This window comes from Tupaia chinensis, unplaced genomic scaffold, assembly GCF_000334495.1.
Source record: "Tupaia chinensis unplaced genomic scaffold, TupChi_1.0 Scaffold000182_1, whole genome shotgun sequence".
Classification (NCBI taxonomy): Eukaryota; Metazoa; Chordata; class Mammalia; order Scandentia; family Tupaiidae; genus Tupaia; species Tupaia belangeri.
Genome location: NW_006159657.1, coordinates 1,726,652 through 1,744,606, shown reverse-complemented (window position 1 = coordinate 1,744,606; position 17,955 = coordinate 1,726,652). Strand labels below are relative to the sequence as shown.

At 52.4% G+C, this 17,955-nt stretch overlaps 1 long non-coding RNA gene across 1 annotated transcript in view; it reads right to left on the bottom strand.

The window, feature by feature from the left end:
- Positions 1-14,203: 14,203 nt before the first annotated feature.
- The window catches only part of LOC102490567 (uncharacterized), a 10,003-nt gene continuing 6,251 nt past the window's right edge, over positions 14,204-17,955 (bottom strand). The window contains exons 2-3 of the long non-coding RNA XR_334245.1: positions 16,186-16,370; positions 14,204-14,494 (exon numbers count right to left, since the gene is read on the bottom strand). This is a non-coding gene — a long non-coding RNA (uncharacterized LOC102490567). The remainder of the gene's footprint in view (positions 14,495-16,185; positions 16,371-17,955) is intronic.

Genomic DNA, 17,955 nt, shown 5'->3' with positions numbered 1-17,955 from the left:
CTCCCGCCGCCCGGCGCCGCCGCCAGCGCCGGGTGAGTTGGGGCGCGCTCCAGAAAGCCGCGGGGCGTCGTCGGAGGCTCCGGGCAGCGCAGCCGGGCAGCAGAGGCGCGACCCCCACCCGCTGGCCCGTCAGGGGCCCCCGGCATGGGCGGCGGGCAGGGAGGGGCAGAGCGCCGTCTGCCCCGAGACCGGGTCCCGCCGCGCGACTACCCGGGCGCAGACCTCCAGCGCGCGCCACCGTCGCCCGGGCCCCAACTCCACCTCGTCTCCCCCGGACAGCTCCCTACGCCTTGTGCGCCGAGGCAGGCGGGAAAAGTTTGGGGAGGAGTCAGGGTGGCTCTAGCCCCGCCAGCCTCACTCCTGGGGCTCCGAGACTTCAGGGCAGCCCCCACGTCGTGCGAGGGACCCGGGCGCCCAGTGCTCTGCCTCACCGCGCGGGCGGCGCTAGCTGTGCCCAGGCCGGGTCTGTGGGTCCTCCAGGGCCGTGCACCCCCTCTTCGTCTCGGCCGCGGCTCCGTCGCGCCCCCCAGCGGCTAGGAGCAGTTCCGTAGGGGCCGAGCAAGCGGTGGAGACGCCTCGGCCCTGCTTGGATGGCACTTCTGGTAGATCCGGGAGCTCTTGGGGTAAAACCCCACCGGAAGTCTGCCGAAAGGGGGTGCTAGAGCTCGGGTGTGGACTGTACCCTTTCCTCAAATCCTGCGCCCTAAATACACTTTAAGGAGGTCTTTAAGATCGTAATGGGGGTTGACATGGGGACTCATGGAGACACGTGGACCCGAGGTTTATCCCACAGTGCAAAACGCTTCCAGGCCGCCTGTACCTTGGAATAGGCTGAAAGCCCAGCCCCGAGACTGAGAAAGGAACACTTGCAGCTCCAGGGCCCAAATTGAGCGTGTGTGTGTGTGTGTGTGTGTGTGTGTGAGAGAGAGAGAGAGAGTGCATATGCGAGTGTTGGTCTTGGAACTCAGCTGTGTCTGAGTAAGGGGCTTGGATGGGGACTATCGAAGGTCTCGCCCCAGTAGGCATGGCCTCACTTATGAGGCGCCCTAGCAGAGGCAGGACAGTGGTTGTCCAGGGCGGGGGTGCGTGGGAATGGGGGGTTAGTGTGTCATGGGGGCGGAGGTTTTGTCAGGGAGGATAATGGTTACACAAGTTGTGAGTATATTTAATGCCAACAAGGGCACACTTACAGAGGCTACGTGATATATGCTGTGTTATGCGTGTGTATGTATTTCCTTCATGAGAAAGAGATGGGGGGGAAGGGAGAGACAGAGATAGGTATTTTTGGCATTTGGGGCGGGGGTCTCACCGTGCCATGGCCTCCTGCCCAGCCTCCCACTTAGCTAGGATTACAGGTGTGCAACCTCTCCTGGCATGCTCAGGTCATCCCGGGAACCGAACCCAGGCCTCCCAGGCCATGCCTATCCTCCCAGGCCATGGAGCTACCTGTGCACAATTGGAACTGGCTCTGTGTCATGTGTATTTTAACACAACTTAAAAAAATAATAAGATGCCTCCAGCCACCTCCACACTTCCGTCTGAATCGGAAAAGTATCCTGACACCCTGTTGCTGGCCACCTCTCCCTGGACCTTGGCCTCCAGATAAGGATGTGGAAGGAGGATGAAGAAGGGACAGGATCCTGGTGTCCCCAGGAGTCTGAAGTGGAGAAAGGACGGCTATGGGGGGCTGCTGCCAGCCCCACCTTCTTGCTTCTGCCTGGAAGCCTCACCCCAGAACAGTTTCCAGCTTGCTTCCCTGTTGCAGGTAGCAAACCCAGGCCAGCCATGAGGCCAGTTGCCCAATGCCAACTAGTGCCAGAGAGTGCAAGAGCCAGGCTTTGAACTTGCGTCTGCCCCCTGCCTTTTCCACTTGGAGATGCCCTGGCAGGGTGTGAGGAACTGGATGGGCAGGGGACCCTCCTGGGGAAAACAGGGCTGGGATGCCCACAGGGGCCTTGGCAGATGCTGCGAGGGGGCCATAGGGTGGCAGGAAGGTGTGGAACCTGTTTTCCTACTGAGGTTTGGGATCCAGCCACATCCACCCACACTGGGAATTGGGGAATCAGGGGGCCAGGAGAGTCTGGAGCCTCCTCTGCCCCTCAAACGGAGAGACCGAGTTTCACCTGAAATCCCGGGAGCGGCGTCGGCGTTGGATGCCACAGAGGTGGCCAGAGCATTGGTTAAGGGCAGAGCCAGGCGGAAACTGGTACAGAGAGTGTGAGACTTGGGGTTGCCTTTCTCCCTGGAGGGGAGGGCTGCACCCTTCAGCTGGCACCACCCCAGATTAGGGCAGGCATGACATGTAATTGTAAATTCTGGGTGCATCGTTTTAGTAGCCCCTACACACACACACTCACACACACACACACACACACACACGTAATGACACTGCAGTCACTTACGGAGCCCTTTCTTCCTGGAACGGAAGTGCACGTTTCACCTAGAGCTCGCGTCTCTGCCTCTCACGCGATGTTTTCACAGACGGACTAAAACCTGGGCTGTGTGCACAGACTCGGTTTTCCAGCAGCAGGTCGCTCGCAGGAAGGATGGACTGGCCGGCTTTTCATCCGAGGAACACGCAGCTCTGCCCTGCCCTCGCCTCTGCCTTACTGCCGTCCTGGTTGGTGAGGGCCAGCTCTTTGTCATAGTAAACTCCACAGACGAGGCCAGGAAGGGAGCTCTGTCCCGACAAAAAATACACACACATAGGAGCCTTTCCAGGTCATGAGATGGCGCTGGGCTGCCGGCTGGATGGCAAGGTTTGCCTGGGAGTCCAGCTCTCCTGGGCGACAGATAATTGTGTGTGTGTGTGTGTGTGTGTGTGGCGCTGATGCCCAGCTCTGTGGACAAGTGGGGCCTCTGACCCAGGCTTGGGGACTAAGGTGGGTGGGGGTGGGCTTTGCAGGGCTGGGGATGGGGGGGTTCCAGAGAGGAAGTGTTGGCAGTCATTACCCAAAGGCTTGGAGATTGGGGAGCAGAACTCCCAGACTGGATTAAAGGTTGCACAGGATGCCAGGGCAGGAGGGCCGGGTGGGGGGGCATGTCTCGCTGGGCTTAGGAAGGCAGGTGATTGGCAGTGGCAGCTGGGATGGGGAAGGAGAGCAGATGTTATCAGAAAAGGAACTGGAGGCCTGATCTGGGACGTAGGCCTCAGCTTGTCTAGGGAAGGAATGGGGATCCGTGTGGGGCCGAGGCAGAGGCTCCCCTCCTTGCCCCAGGAGTGCCGAAGTCTGGCTCCCTGCAGAAGTTGTCCGAAGAAGGCATTTGGGGCAGGTCTGTGGCAGGAATCAGATGCAGCATCTGGCTCTTGTTAGGGACAGACCGAGGGGGGTGTCTAAAAATATCAGAGCAGAGCTGCCACCCAGCTAGAGTGCGCAGCTGGTAACCTGACACCGGGGGACTGGGGCGGTGGCAGTGGTGACGACAGCACCAGCTCCGCTCTTTTCTCAGTCTGGGGTTCTCCAGGCAGCCAAATCCTGCTGATGCCGGGTGGAGGCCAGAGCTGTGTGTCAGGGCAGCTGTGGGCTAAGAGCGGAGAATCGCAGGGGCATATGGGCCCTAGCAAGTGCCACTATGGGGCCACAGTGGTGTGGTGAAGGCTGGATCCCACATGGCTGGCTGCGTGGCTCGAGTGTCGGACCTGGTGGCTTGAAAATAACATGGGTGCATGTGTGAGTGCGTGCCCCAAATCCCCAGAGGAGAATAGACAAGGAGTTATTGCGGTGTGGCCTCTCCCCGGGGGATGATTTCCCACTTTCCCTCTTTCTTGTCTTTCCAGTGAGTGCGCGTGAGCGCGCGCGCACACACACACACACACACACACACACACACAGAAGTGCCAGTTTGACAGCTAGGCACAGTTAAAGAGGTGGAGAAAGTTGCCTCAGAGCCAGAACTAGGTCTGGTTCTATGGACAGGCCACAGCTGAGGAGCTCGGTGCTGGGGAGTGGCCCCAGGAGTGCCAAGGACAGCCCCTGTCTAGGAGGCTGCAGTGTCACATTCACCTGGCAAAGCACGGTGATCAGGCAGTGGGTGACTCCCCTTGGGCGCAGCCCCGGGCTGTGAGAATGCCCCTCCAGGGGCAGGAGGCAGGGGGAGGGAGGCTGCAGGAGGACCTGGTGAACCAGCTGACATTGTGGGTGGTGCTCATGGTATCTTCAGCGCTAATGAGCAGTTGTTGAACTGAGTAATTGAATTCCTTTGGCTCTCACCTTCTAGAGAAGCGGAAAAGACAACTGAGGGTGAGAAGACATTGCTCCAGTTCCTGTCCTTACAGAGACTAGGGGCCAGCGGCAGGAGGCATGGTAGTGAAAGCGGCTGGATCCCACATGACTGACCATGCGGTTCAAGTCCCCGGCCCAGAGGCTTGAAAAACACGCTGGGCAAATATGTGTGTGTGTGTGTGTGTGTGTGTGTGTGTGCAAGATCCCCAGAAGAGAACGGAGGGAAGGAGTTGGGGTGTGGTCATCCCCTTAGGGCTGCTTCCCTCCCTCCCTTGCTCTCTCTGTCTCTTTCCTGAAAGCACATGTGCCCTATAGCAACATTTTTTAAATAAATAAATAAGAAGATAGGTGGAATGACATCAGTGTCTAGAAACTTCCTAAGACTCTGGATCCAGAACTGAGGGAGGGGTCACCAGGTGACATTTTATTGTCTTGAGGACACTGGGATGCAAAAGAGCGATCACTTGTAGGATGCGAAGATGGACGCGCTAAGTCCCTCAATGCAGGCTGCTCAGATCGAAGCTCAAGTCAAATTTTGTCAATAGTGAAGTCACCTGCTTTGACTATTTCTCTTCATTTTCTTTCTTTTTAAATGACCAGAGGGCACATGCACTGGTGGAAGAGAGAGAGACAGAGAGGGGAAAGCACCACCCAAAGGGGTGTGGTCATCACAGTCCCCTCACCTCCGTTTCTCCATCCTGTCAGCATTTGGGGCGTGTGTGCACACATGTTCCTGGTGTGTTTTTCAAGCCACCAGGCCAGGATTCATGCCGTGGTTGACATTACAGGCTCTGGTTGGTTCTCTTCATCTTTAAGCTGTAGGATCGGCCACGATTTCTCTTTCTGATGTTCCGTTCACGAATTTCTCTAGTGAACCATCTTTCTTTAAAGTGAAATTAATTAAAAAGTGTATCAGTGAATAAATCTGACCCCAAATTCTCCCATTAATCTTCTTTTAGTAGATGTTTCCCAAAGCGTGTTATCGCTGGCATTATGCAAGATCATTTTTAAAGGTCTGCAGCTGAACGCAAAATCACGGAAGAATAATTACGTATTTTTCTTGATTGGTATTTTTGGGGAAAAAAAGACATAAATAGTTCACAGACCATTGATTTCACAGATACTACTGCTTAGGTTGGAAAAAAGTGTATATTTTTTAGACTTTCTTTTTTTTTAAAAGAATTATTTTATTTAGCTTGATTTATTCATTTATTTACTCATTTATTTTAATTTGATCAGAGAGGGACAGAAAGTGAGAGAGGGAAGGGAGAGAGAGAGAGAGAGAGAGAGAGAGGAAGCAAACCGCCCGGTCTGGGACTTGAACTGCGGTTGGCCACGTGGGAATCCAATGCCCTTGGCTACCACGCTACCTGCTGGCCCCAAAAGTGGATGTTTTAAACTTTAAAACATTTTTTAATTAAAGAATTGCATTAATAAGCACAGGTGGTTCTTGCATTTGACAAAACAGTCTCAGTACTCCCGGAGTAGACACATTCTGATGACATGAGCAGTCCTGAAATACCGTGGGTGCCCCAGCCGAGTGCCCCGCTGTGAAGAGGCCCCCCAGATGCTCAGCTTCAAGCTGAAACCTGCCACTTAGCTTCCGAGGGAGTCCCTTCATCTTTAATGAGGGTCATCGTCCCACCTGGCCGGCCCTTGCCCGCTGTCCGGGGATCAGAGGCGATGATGTATTATTCGTGGAAGTGGCTTGAGTTGTTTGCGGTTTGCTTGAACCAGAGGCCAAGAGAGACCTTGCGCTTTCATCTGGACGGGTGTTACTAAGCAGCTCCCCGCAGTGAGCGGCTCCAGGCTTCGGCAACACCAAGCGGGAGTTCCTCGACTTCAAAGGAGGTTATAATCTCGAAGGGGACGATGTGTCCAGGAACGCCCAGGACCAGGGCCACAGGTTGTGGTTTCAGGGAAGGCCGTGGTGTGGTGTCACACGAGGGTTTCTGTAAACCTGTGGGGCTTAGAAGAATCCTTAGAGTTCTCCCAGCCATGATGGTGCCAGTGAGGACACGCAGACGGGCACAGCGAGAGAAAAGGCAGGAGTTGCAAGCAGAGGCCCTGCTGGGGGAGGAGCCATTGCCCACTGGCAATTAAAGAGCAAAAAAGGGAAATGGCTTAGGTTTACCAGGGCCGTAGGTAGTGAAAATGATCACGGCCTTACTAGTATCATAGTGTCTACGCAGTGCAGAGCGGCTCCCAGGGGTGCGTCGCCCCCTTAGGGCTGCTTCCCACCCTGTCTTCCCTCATTTGAAATGAACAACTCTGTGAATCAGAGACGATTGTTATTTTCGTTCTGGAGATGAAGAAACAGGTGGTAGAGAACGTGTATATTTGTGGCTCTGACCTCCTTTAAAATGAGCAGGGTGCATGAAGGCAGGAAGGGCTCGGGGACAGAGATGGAGCGGGGAGGAAGGCTGCAGGGTGAGGGCCTCCCTTCCACATCCCCAAGAGGGGCAGCTGGGAGGATGTTCGTAGAGCTCTGTTGGAGTAGAGACAGAGACAAAGAGAGAAAGAGTATCCGAAGTAGCCATCGGTCATTTTGCAAAATATTCCCAGCAGTTAAAAAGATCAAGTTTTGGGGCCAGCAGGTGGCATGGTGGTTAAGGCACTGGACTCCCATGTGGCTGACTATGGTTCAAGTCCTGGACCTGGAGGCTTGCTTTCTCACTTTCCCTTTCTCTCTCTCTCTCTGGTCAAATTAAATAATAAAGATGATAAAAAAAAATTCTTTAAAAAAAGATTAAGATGCATCTGTGTGCACCAATATAGAATAAGCTCTATGGCATTACTGACTTTTATAAAAACCAAGTAGCCAAACTATATGTAGGAATAGGTAGTGTTTATATAAAAAATAAACACAAATTCTTGATGTACGTATTTTCTGCAGCCTCTCATGTACTGTGTTTATAAGGGAACAGTGTCTGGAAGGATCGCTGCCTAGCTTAGAGTGGCTGTCTGATGAGAGGGGTGGGAGGAAACTGGTACAGAGGGAATGACTAGCGGGGCCCTGGTCTTGCTCCAGCAAAGCGGGTACGTGGGAATTACTTCTGTGCCGCAGCTTCCACAATAATGGGACAGTTTTCCCGATTCAGCGGGCAGCGGGCTTCTGCAGGTGTGGAGGCCGGGAGCCCAAGAAGATGACTTTGGCCATCAGTGTCCGGCGGATTGTGTGGCTGAGGCTTTATAGACAGACTGATCAGGGACTGTCGTGGCATCCCAGGGATGGGCACTGAACTGGGGTGTGGTCCAGCCTCCGTGTCACGTCCCCCTGGTATGCCGTACTGTGGATGTCTGTGGGCCCAGTGGGTTCTAGCCTGAGTGCTGCTAACTGATGCTGACAGTGGAGAGCGGTGTCCACCTGAGCCTCCTGGGCTGTCCTGTGAACAGCGCGGTTAGATCCAGGAGAAGGTGGCTGGAAGACATTGGAGATGGGCATCCAGGGCTCGGGAGAGAAGTAGGGGCCTTCGCATTGTGTTCGAGGTTGATGTTTTGGGGTAGGAGGAAACAGTTTAGAGGGCCAGCCCTGTTAGCCCAGTAGTTAAGAGAGCCAAATCCCATCTGGCTGACCATGGTTCAAATCCTATCCCTAGCGGCTTGAGAAACATGCCAGGTGTGTGTGCGTGCATGTCCCAAATCCCGGTGGGATGGGGAAGGGATTACAGTGGGACCACGCCCCATGTGGGGGTGTTTTGTCCCTTTCTCCCTCTCCGCCTCTCTGTTTCTCCCTGGTGAGCACATGTACGCACTGGTAATTAAAAAACACACAAAAAATGGCTTTCAAAGTAGCAGGGCTGTCAATAATAGTAATGATTCCATTACTGTTATCACCGTGTTCGTGGAGTGCAGAGTGGCTCACTGGGCCGCGTGCTTCGTGTCTTCCCTCATTTGAGATGAACAACTCTATGAATTAGAGATGATTATTATTCTCATTCTGTAGATGAAAAAACAGGTCTCAGAGGACATGTAGACACAGCTAAGTGTGAGTGACTGAGTTTGAATTTGAGTTTCGTGGGTCCCACGGACCCTGCTCCATGGGATACAACTGCCTCATTGCCTCTTGTGAGAAATGTCTGCTTCCTATTCTTTAAATAATCCTGGTCTTCTAGGCTGGGCTAAGAAAGTTCTTTTGCTATAAATGCTTGATTTTTCTTTTGGAAGACGAAGTCTTGCTGTATTGGTCCCCCTGCCTCAGCTTCCCGGGCACAGCCACCAAGCCCAGCTCTTCAGACAGGGCCTTTCTGTGTTGCCAGCCCCCTGCCCAGCCTTTCTGAGCTGCTGAGGTCACAAGCATGTACCTCCATGCCCGGCTTTGGGGTGGGATTGGGGGTTAAACCCTGGCCTCCTATGTAGTTCCAGTCTGCAGAGCACGGTGCCTTAGCACCAAGAGCCACCTCAGCTGGGCCTACTATGGAGGTTCTTGCAGGTGTCCTGGACGGCAGCCACTCATTCTTCGAAGCCAGCAGTCTCTGCCCTCATGGGACTGCAACGACAGGAGCTTTTCAGTCAGCAGCCTGGCACAGGGGACAGACCGGCCCTCCCATCCTGCCCTGGCCGCTTAGGTTTCAGCGTGCATGATGGAGGAGAGCACTCTAAGAATCCTGCTCGGAAATGACCTGCATGGCCCCTAGTCCCCATCCTGTCATCGGGGCGCATAGTTCCCAGAGCTGCCAGGCCAGGCTCCCAGGTCCTGGCGGGGCATTCTTGGTGATCCGAGCCCCGGGAAGGCTGGGGACCAGAGCCCTTGATTTGTCCTCAGCCTCGCTTCCTGGCCTGGTCCCCAGCCAGGCCCACCAATGCTGGTAATGGATGTCAGCCTTCAGACTAGGGGTGCCTTTCTTCATCTCAGGGCCCCAACCTTGAGCACACTTCTGGCCCGAAATAAGTGCCTCGCCGTGTGGCATGAATAAAATGGCCTGTCCGAGGGACGACAGGTGGATTCCCAAGACCTTGGACTAAGGCCAGGAGGATGCGAGAGTGGGGCTTGAGGCCCAGTGGCAGCGGTGTGGGCGGTGGGTGCTGCTTCTTGTCAGAGCCATCTGAGAAGGCCGAGAACCTGCTGGCTGGGGTAATACAGGAGTTCCGTGGTATGACAGGGACCCCTGACGGGAGGGTTTCTCTTTCTCTCTCTCTCGAGGTAAATAAACTTAAAAGGGGGGTTGTGAGGTGCTCTGGGAACTACTCACAGATACACAGTGGGGTGGAGCAAGAGGGTTCTGTTTGCAAACTGGTCTCCTAGCCATGAGTTCATTCTGGAGATAGCACTAGTATTTCCTTCCCAGATCTGAGACCCCGAGGTAGGCTCACCATGCTCATTTGTTCACTCCAGTGTGTGTGTGAGGCCCATACCACCAGGCAGTGAGCAGAAAGAGACTCCAGCTCTCTAACAGAATCCACATGCCACCAGAGAGAGGACCGTGTTTGAGACGGTCAAGAGAAACCCAGGTCTAGGCACAGAGGGAAACCAGAGTCCCCTCTTCCTCCTGCTCCTCAGTTGACTTTCATGGATACCTTTAGATCGATCATCAGATGAGAGATCTTTTTTGAGTAAGAGGTAGCAAGGGGACCTCATCGAGTCCTCTCGTTAGGGTATCTGGTGTCCTGAAATCCACAAGATAGTCGGTTGCCCAAGAGCCTGGGTGAGGCTGTGACAGGGGACCCAGGCTTGTCCGCCAGCCCTCAGTGGTGTTCTCAGGAAATGCCGCCACCCCCATCAACAGCTTATGCTGGCAGCTCGGAGCCATCCTCCCCTCTCCATGCAGACCTTCGGCCTTTCTGCAGTCCAGCCCTTTCTTCATCACCACGGCCACCACCATCTTCTGCACTGACAACTCCATGAGCTCCTTGACTGCTGTCCCCACGGCCACTCAGGCTGTCCCTACAGCCCTGTCCATACTCCTCTAGAAGGGTCTTAGAGGTACAGGTTGCTCACGTCACCCTGCTCGCCCCGCCCCTCTGTGAGCTCTTCAGTAGCTGTGATTGCTCCTAAAATAAAGTGAAAAGGCCCAGGCCTTTCATCATCAGGCTTAGAGGTCTTTGCTGGCCGCCCCTCAGAATCGCCAGACCCCACCCAACAGTAATGAGGCCAGAATTTTGGTCCAGTTTTATAGCCCAGTGGTTGAAGAACCGGATCACACATGGTTGACCATATGGTTCAAATCCGAGCCCCAGCGACTTGAAAAACACACCAGGCATGTGTGTGTGTGTGTGTGTGTCCAAAATCCCAAAAGGAGGGAGAGATGGAGGGGAAGTGAGTGTATGTGGCATGACCACACCCATTGGAGGGTGCTCTCTCTCTCTCTTCCTCCATTTCTTTCTCTGGTGAGTACACACAGGCCCTCTGGCAACTAAAAAAGAGAGACCAGACCCTCTCGAGGGTGGGGCCAGGGCACAGCACAGTTCAAGATGCCACAGTGTGGGTGGAGGTGAGAAGGGCTGGTCCAGCCCCTTTCTGCTTCTCTTTGGCCTCAGCTTATCACCTCCCCTCTGCTTTTCCACTCCAGCCCCCTGGCCTTTCCTAGTCCACCCACTCTCATTCCTCTCTCCCCATAGCTTCTGCAGGCTCCTCCCTCCCCCTTTCTTCCACATCCCTTCCTCTTTGTCCAGCTCATCTCCCTGAGCCTTTAAGACTCACACCATTTCTTCAGTGACACTTCGTAACTCAGGTTAGGTAAAATTTTCTCCTGCGCCATACATATTGAGCATCACTGATCTGAAAATCCTAGACCAAAATGCTCCCAAATCTGCAAACTTGTAAGTGCCGACATGACGTTACTAGTGGAAATTCCACACCTGACCTCATGTGGTGGGTCATAGTTAAAATGCTGCTGTTCAGAAATACTGTATAAAATTCCTTCAGGCCATGTCTATAGGGTGAACCAGAGAGCTTGAAAATTGTATATTATGAAAAACTGCACGAGTTTCTAACATTTTTGCACCAAAATAAACTCACACTTTAATTCCATTTTTCTGTGAACTTTTCGAAGTCCCCTCATAAGGGAAATATAAATGAATTTTGTGTTTAGCTTGGGTCTCATCCCCAAGATATCGCATCATGTATATGCAAAGGTTTCAAATTCCAAAAATATCTGAAATCTGAAATACTTCTGGTCCCAAACATGTCAGAAAGGGATGCCCAATCTGTATTTCTGATGGTATTTTAAGTGTGGCATGGGCTGGCAGGCACGGGGGCCCTTTCCCAGCACCTGTTGAGCTCACCAGCATCTGTCACAGCGAACAGCTACTTTTCAGAAGACCCTCAGGGTGGAGCCATGGGAGGGAGGCCCCAGGCTTTGGTGAGGGTGAGGGTGAGCCTGCTGGAGGCTGGGAGTTAGGAAGAGGAGGGGGGAGATTGGAAGAGAGAACTGGGGTCAGGGCAGCTGCTCCCTCCCCTCCGCTGCAGTTGCCCAAGTGGCATGGTCAGCATCCATTTCTATCTGCCTGACGTCGGGTCACATTCTTCTAGGCCAGAACCCAAAAGAGGCTTAATCGTCCACATGCTCGCAGTGTGGTCCACCGGCCTGCAGGCCTTTGGGGGTGATTTCTTGGTGTACAGCGATGTTCCCAGCTGTAACATGCTTCATTCATTTTATTTCTATGTTTTAGATTTTTTTTTGCTTTCGGGCATGTGTGCCCTCTCATAGGACCTGCAGGTGCCTCACACCTTCTGTGTACTTGGGAGCACACTGAGGGGTAGGTGGCAGGAAGATGGGGACCCAAGAGCTGTTGGGGCCTCTTGGGAACTGGGGAAGTGGCACAATCCCAGGCCCTGGCATGGGTGACAGGTGGTAGGTGTGGTGTGGCCTGAGAGTTACGAGGGCTCCTGACCCAGGCCAGCCCCTTCCAACTCCAGGCCATGGTTTCTCACCCTCCCTCCTGTGTCAGGGACAGTATCTTGATGTCCTTGTGGTATTCAACCCAGGGGGACAGAGGTATTAAATACCAATTTCCACCGAACTCAGAGCTTCCACATTTAAAAACACCCAACATTTTAAAATGGGCTTTTGGGGCCAGCAGGTGGCATAGTGGTTACAGCACTGGACTCCCAACATGGCCAACAGAGGTTTGAGTCCTGGACCTGGCAGCTTGAAACTCAAGCCAGTGCATGTGGGTGTGTGCCCAAGATCCCAAGAGGAGAATGGAGGACGAGACACTGGCCTGGCCATCCCTACTGGGGGGTGATTTCTCACGTTCTCTCTCTCTGACTCGGTGTGTCTCTGCAAGTGCACACATCCTATAGCAAACATCTCTCTAAATTTTTTTTAAAATAAATAAATAAAATGGGCTTTTAAAGTGTAAAATTCATTGCATTTTAGTATGTTCGCAGATATGTGCAGTCATTTTCAACGTCTTTATCACCTCAACAAGAAACCCTGCGCCCTTTAGATATCGCCCCCCCGTTTCCCCACCCCCCCCTTCAATCCTAATCAGCCACGGATCCACTTAGTATCTCTGGGTTTGCCTGTTCTGGCCCTCTCATACACGTGGAATCATCCCATCTTCCACGTCTGGCTTTTCACTGTGCATAATGTTCTTAAAGTTCACCTGTGTCTTAACGTGTCAGAGTTCCCTTCCTTTTTATGGCTGAATAATTCTCCATTGTCTGGATACACCCCTTTCATTTTATTTACCCATTCATCTGTCAACGGATGTGTGGGTTGTTTCCACCTTTTGACGACGTGAATAATACCTGCCATAAACACTCCCGTATGGGCTGTGTATTTGTCTCTCTGGGGCTTATACCTAGGCGTGGAATTGCTGGCTGTGTCTTGAACCATTTGAGGACCTGCCTGACTGTCTTCCACAACAGCTGTGCCATTTCGCATTCCCACCAGCAGATCATGAGGGTTCTGATTTCTCTGCTCCCCCAGATTTTTCATTCACTACCCAGCCCTGTCCCGGTCCCAGCTCCTAGAAGGTTTTCGCTAGTGAAATGCCTGTCGGTGTAGAGCAGATTACCAGGACCAGGGCTCCTCGGCTAAACTGGACCCCTCCAAAGGGCCTAGGACAGGCCGGAGGGAGGAAGGGAACAGGCTCTGTGACTCCCTGGGGGTGGGGGACCACTGAGGACACAGCTGGAATCAGTGGAAAAGAGCCCGAGTGCTGTTTCCTGCAGGTTGAACTCACTGTACAGCAGCAATTTGGGATGGCTCCCTCATCACATGGCAAGAAATCGCATAGCGACGAAGCAAGTCCCTTTTTTTCTTTTAAAGCTCATTTTTTTAAAAGAATTATTTTATCTGACTTTATTTGTTTATTTATTTATTTATTTCTCATTTTAATTTGACCAGAGAGGGAGAAAGCAAGAGAGAGAGAAAGCGAGAAAGCAAGCCATCAAATCTGGGACTTGAACCGCAGTCAGCCATGTGGGAGTCCAACACCTTTAACCACTACACCACCTGTTGGCCCCACAAGTCCCTTTTTAATTCTCTCTCAACTCTTCTGATCCCATCCAGGGCAGTATCTTAGCCGATGCTAAGGCATTTGGTGCCTATTATGGTTGGATACTGGTTTGTCCCCAAACATTCATGTTTTGGAATTTGGTCCTAGGGTACAGGGATTGGACGACCCCCAGAATTCCATGCGTTGGGACTTGATTCTCTTGTAAAGGTGTTAAGTGAAAACTTAACTCCTTCATTGTGTCTCAGGGTGGGGCGTTTGGGTGTGATAGGTGGTTAGGGTGGGGCCCCTGTGATCAAGTCTGGTGGGTTTGTAAGGGGCAGAGATGAGACCAGAACAGAAAGAGAAAACTCGTGGGTACAGGTCCCACTCTGCCAAGTTTGGCCGTCCACCATCTCGTGATGCCTTCGGACTTCCCAGCCAGTAGAATCGTGAATATTTCTGTTAGCGACTAATAAGGCGGGCTAGTGCGACACCTCTCTGAGGCTCGCCTTCCTCCTTTCACTCGGAGCAGGTCTCCTCTTAGCTCTTTGGCAGGAAACAGCATTGAACCAGAATTTGTGAACTTTCCTTGGTGAGGGGGTGCTATTTATTTTCACAGTTTCTATTTATGACAAGTGATGCTGATTTTCCATTTCCAGAGAGCCAAAAAGATTTCGTTCGAAAATACCTGCTTTCGTGTTAAGAAGTGGTTGACTTAAGGGCAGATTGGAAGTAGAGTGTCCCGGTGGTCCTTGAAAAGGTGGTGGGCGAATGGTTGAGACTCGGGTGCCCTTGTTCGGAACTTCAGGGGCCAATAATCAGAGGCACTGGCAGGCAGCAGTGAGGTCCCCAGTCCTGGGGCATGTACGACTGGAAACCGGATGCTAGAAAAATAATCCGGGCAGAGGCTGGGAGCAGAGGGAGTGCTGCTGATCACACAGCACCTTTCCGCTGAGACTGCATGAGTCCGCGGTTCCCATTGTGTGGGTCAGTTTCCCAATTCCACGGCGGGACAATGCCATTGCAGCTGCAGCAGCATCAGCGGCTCCAGCGGAGGGGCGGGCTGGGGGTGGATGGGGCTGCCTTTCTTTCAGCATGGCTACCCACGGTCCCCCGGCAGGCTGGTGGGGAAGGGGTTCTACCACATGACTCCATGTTCACGGAGATGGCTTCTAGCTCAGAAGTGCCACCCACAGGGCTGGCTGCCCTTTCTTGACTCTTATGGTGCGAATCCCTTTCTGTTGGTTAGTTCCCTCAAGACCCCAGTGAAGGGACATGACCTGCCAGCTCCCAGGCTGGTAAGTGTGGATGGTTGCACATCCTGATGTAGACAGGCTGTGCTAGTCAGGGGTGTGCAGAAACAGAACCAGCAGTGTGTGTGTGTGTGTGTGTGTGTGTGTGTGTGTGTGTGTGTGTGTGTGCGTGTGTGTGTGGAGAGAGAGAGAGATTTACTGTAAGGAACTAGCTCGTGCGATTATCGGGACTGGTTAAGCCCCAGATCTGCCGTGTGGCATGGCCGAGTGGGGACACTGGAAGAGCCAGCATTGCAGTTCAAGTCAGAAGTCTGCTTGTTAGCAGAATTCCCTCTTCCCCGGAGGAGGTTTGCTTAGGGGCTATTCGGGACTTCAACTGATGGGACGAGGCCCACCACATGATGGAGGGCAGCCTGCTTGACTCAAAGCCCGTTGATTCAAATCTGGACCTTGGCCCCAGACACCCTGGCAGAAACGCCGTGGCCTAGCCAAGTTGACCTGTAAAATCAACTGTCTCTAGTGCTTGAGTTGGACCAGACTCGGAACATTAAGTAAAATGGAATCCCTTTTAAATCACTCCCTTTAAAATCCCCTTCCAACCCTTCAAAGAGGAAGTCTCAGTTTTGTGCTAATACATCTTTAAGACTTCCCGAGCATGTGTGACATCCTGTTTTAGCAAAGAAACAGAAGGTTGGCCTTGGACTCTGGGCCTCCAGCAGCAAGGCTTTCCAGCTGGAGCTTAATAACATCATTTTGTTTTCATTGTACTCTTTTTCCCAGCACCCTCTGTCGATGGCAGGCACGCCAACTTTCCATTGTAGTTATAATATAAACTTTCCTTTTATAAAAATGTAAGTTTGAAAAGTGCATAAGCTACTAGTGATGTGGGCGGGTATGGGTCTACCTGACATTCTGAAGGTGGTACAGGAGCGACAGGCTTTGGGAAACATCTACGTAAGCTTGGCTGGGACAGTGCCTGAAATGTCCCCTAACTGTCCACACGCCCAAGCTGCCTGCTGCCTGTGTGCCTTCCTCTCCCTCCTGGAGCTCGTCCTGGTGGAAATTCGTTTCCTTTTGGTGCCTTCTCCAAAAGCGGTGGCAGTGGGTGGGAGGTGAGGAGGCTGGCTAGACGGCAACTCTTCACACACTATGGCATTTCCTATTGCCAGGCACCCAAAGCCCTCTCATGAATTGTCTTTTAACTGTCCTGCAAGCTGGGTGTACCAATGTCATGCCCACTTTGCAGATGAGGAAACCGCGGCACCGGAGGCTACGCTGCAGGAACGCCGCCCTGTCAGTCTGACTCAAGAGTGTGCTCTTACCTTGTTGAGCTCATATTTCTTCCTGCTTGTCTTCTGCCCTGTGTCCCCTGCCTGTGTCAATGTACAGGTTAACCAGGTGGTGCCCTGGGTTCCTGGCCTGGAGGTTCCATAGAGCCCGGTTAGTCGTAGGTGAGATGCATAGTCTTGTTGGCAAAATCCATCCACAGAAATGACAGCTCCTGTCACTTATGAAAGAGAAGAAGGTGCTAAATTGAGCATAACTGATCTGGAGGTTATGTGAACGTCACTAATACAAGCTGCTCTGTGAACGAAAGAAGATTACTAACCTAAAGGGTGTGAGGATGGGTAACACCCTGAGCTTGACCCCTGTCTCACCTCTAGCGAGCTAACTTGAATCAGCTTTGCCCACACACTGACATGCTGTGTGCCTGTAGGTGCACTACCCACCCTCTCTGAGCTGTGCTGTGGGTTTTCTGCATAATTACAGGGAGTTCCTTAGAAGATAACCCGTCAGCCAGCTCTTTAATCGACAGGGTGAGTCATCGGGCAGAAGGCAGTTATTAGCTGTCCTGTGAAAGCCACGCAAACTAGCAAACATTCAACAAGTATTTGCTGAGTAACCTTGGGCAAGATGAGTAAGAAATGCTTTATGTCCTTGAAGAACTCAGGCTCTATAATAAAGCAGCGTCTTCCTTTTATCAGTTAGCTCTTGCTGTGTAACAAACCACTCCGAACTGTAACGCCTTAAAACAAAAAATGTCAGTTTCATTTGTGATTCTGCAAGTAGGTAATTCAGGTTGGGCTCAGCTGGGTGGTTTTTCTGATATCAGCTGGGCGCATTCATGTGTCTGTGGCTGGCCGGTGGGCTAGCTGGGACGGGCTGGTCTAGGGTGGCTCTGCTGGGACAGATAGTGTGTGCTCCATATAACCTGCCCTGCAGTAGGTCAGCCTGGCTTGTTCAGTGCTTCTCTTTCAGAGAAGAGTGCATAGAACCCTTCGGGCCTTGACTCAGAATCGGCGCACTGTTACTTTTGCCGCGTTTTATCAATGAAGCAAATCACAAGCCCAGCCAGAGTTGTGCGGGGAAATTGTGTTAAAATTCCTCTCACTCGTGCATATGGAGGCTATTAGTCTGTCTTTTTCTTTTCTTGTAATGCCTTTGTCTGCTTTGAGGATTAGGGTAATGCTGGCCTTATAGACTGAGTTAGGAGGAGGGTGCAACCCCCTTTTGGATTTCTTGGAATAGTTCGTTTAGGAGTGGTATTATTCTTCCTTAAATGTTTGGCAGGACTTACCAGTGAAGCCTTTTGAGCATGGAGTTGTCTCTATGGGGAGGGACTCCAGGACCTTGATAAATATTTCTTCCATTTTTTAAATTTTTTTTTTTTTTAAATTTAAGTTTTTACCACACAGCCTGTGCACTAACTGGAGAGCGACAAGGAGAGGGAAAGTAAGAAATCACCTGGGGGGGATGGTCCTGTCACAACCCCCTCTCCATTCTCCTCCTGGGATTTGGGGCATGCATTCATGTGTGCCTGGCATGATTTTTAAGCCGCCAGGTCTGGGACTCAAACCGGGCTTGGCCATGTGGAACAGCCGCACCTTGACCACCATGCCACCTGCTGGCCCCTCTTCTTCCTTTTTATTGCCATACTTGAGAGAAAAGTCTAGCTCTGTGTCTTTTCTTCTCTTGAGTTCTTTAGCTCCTTGAAACCTGCAGGACTAGCAATTGGCGTAATGGCTTCGTCTCTGGACTCCCATGTAGTCAACCGTGGTTTGAGTCCCAGACCCAGGCATAAACTCACACTG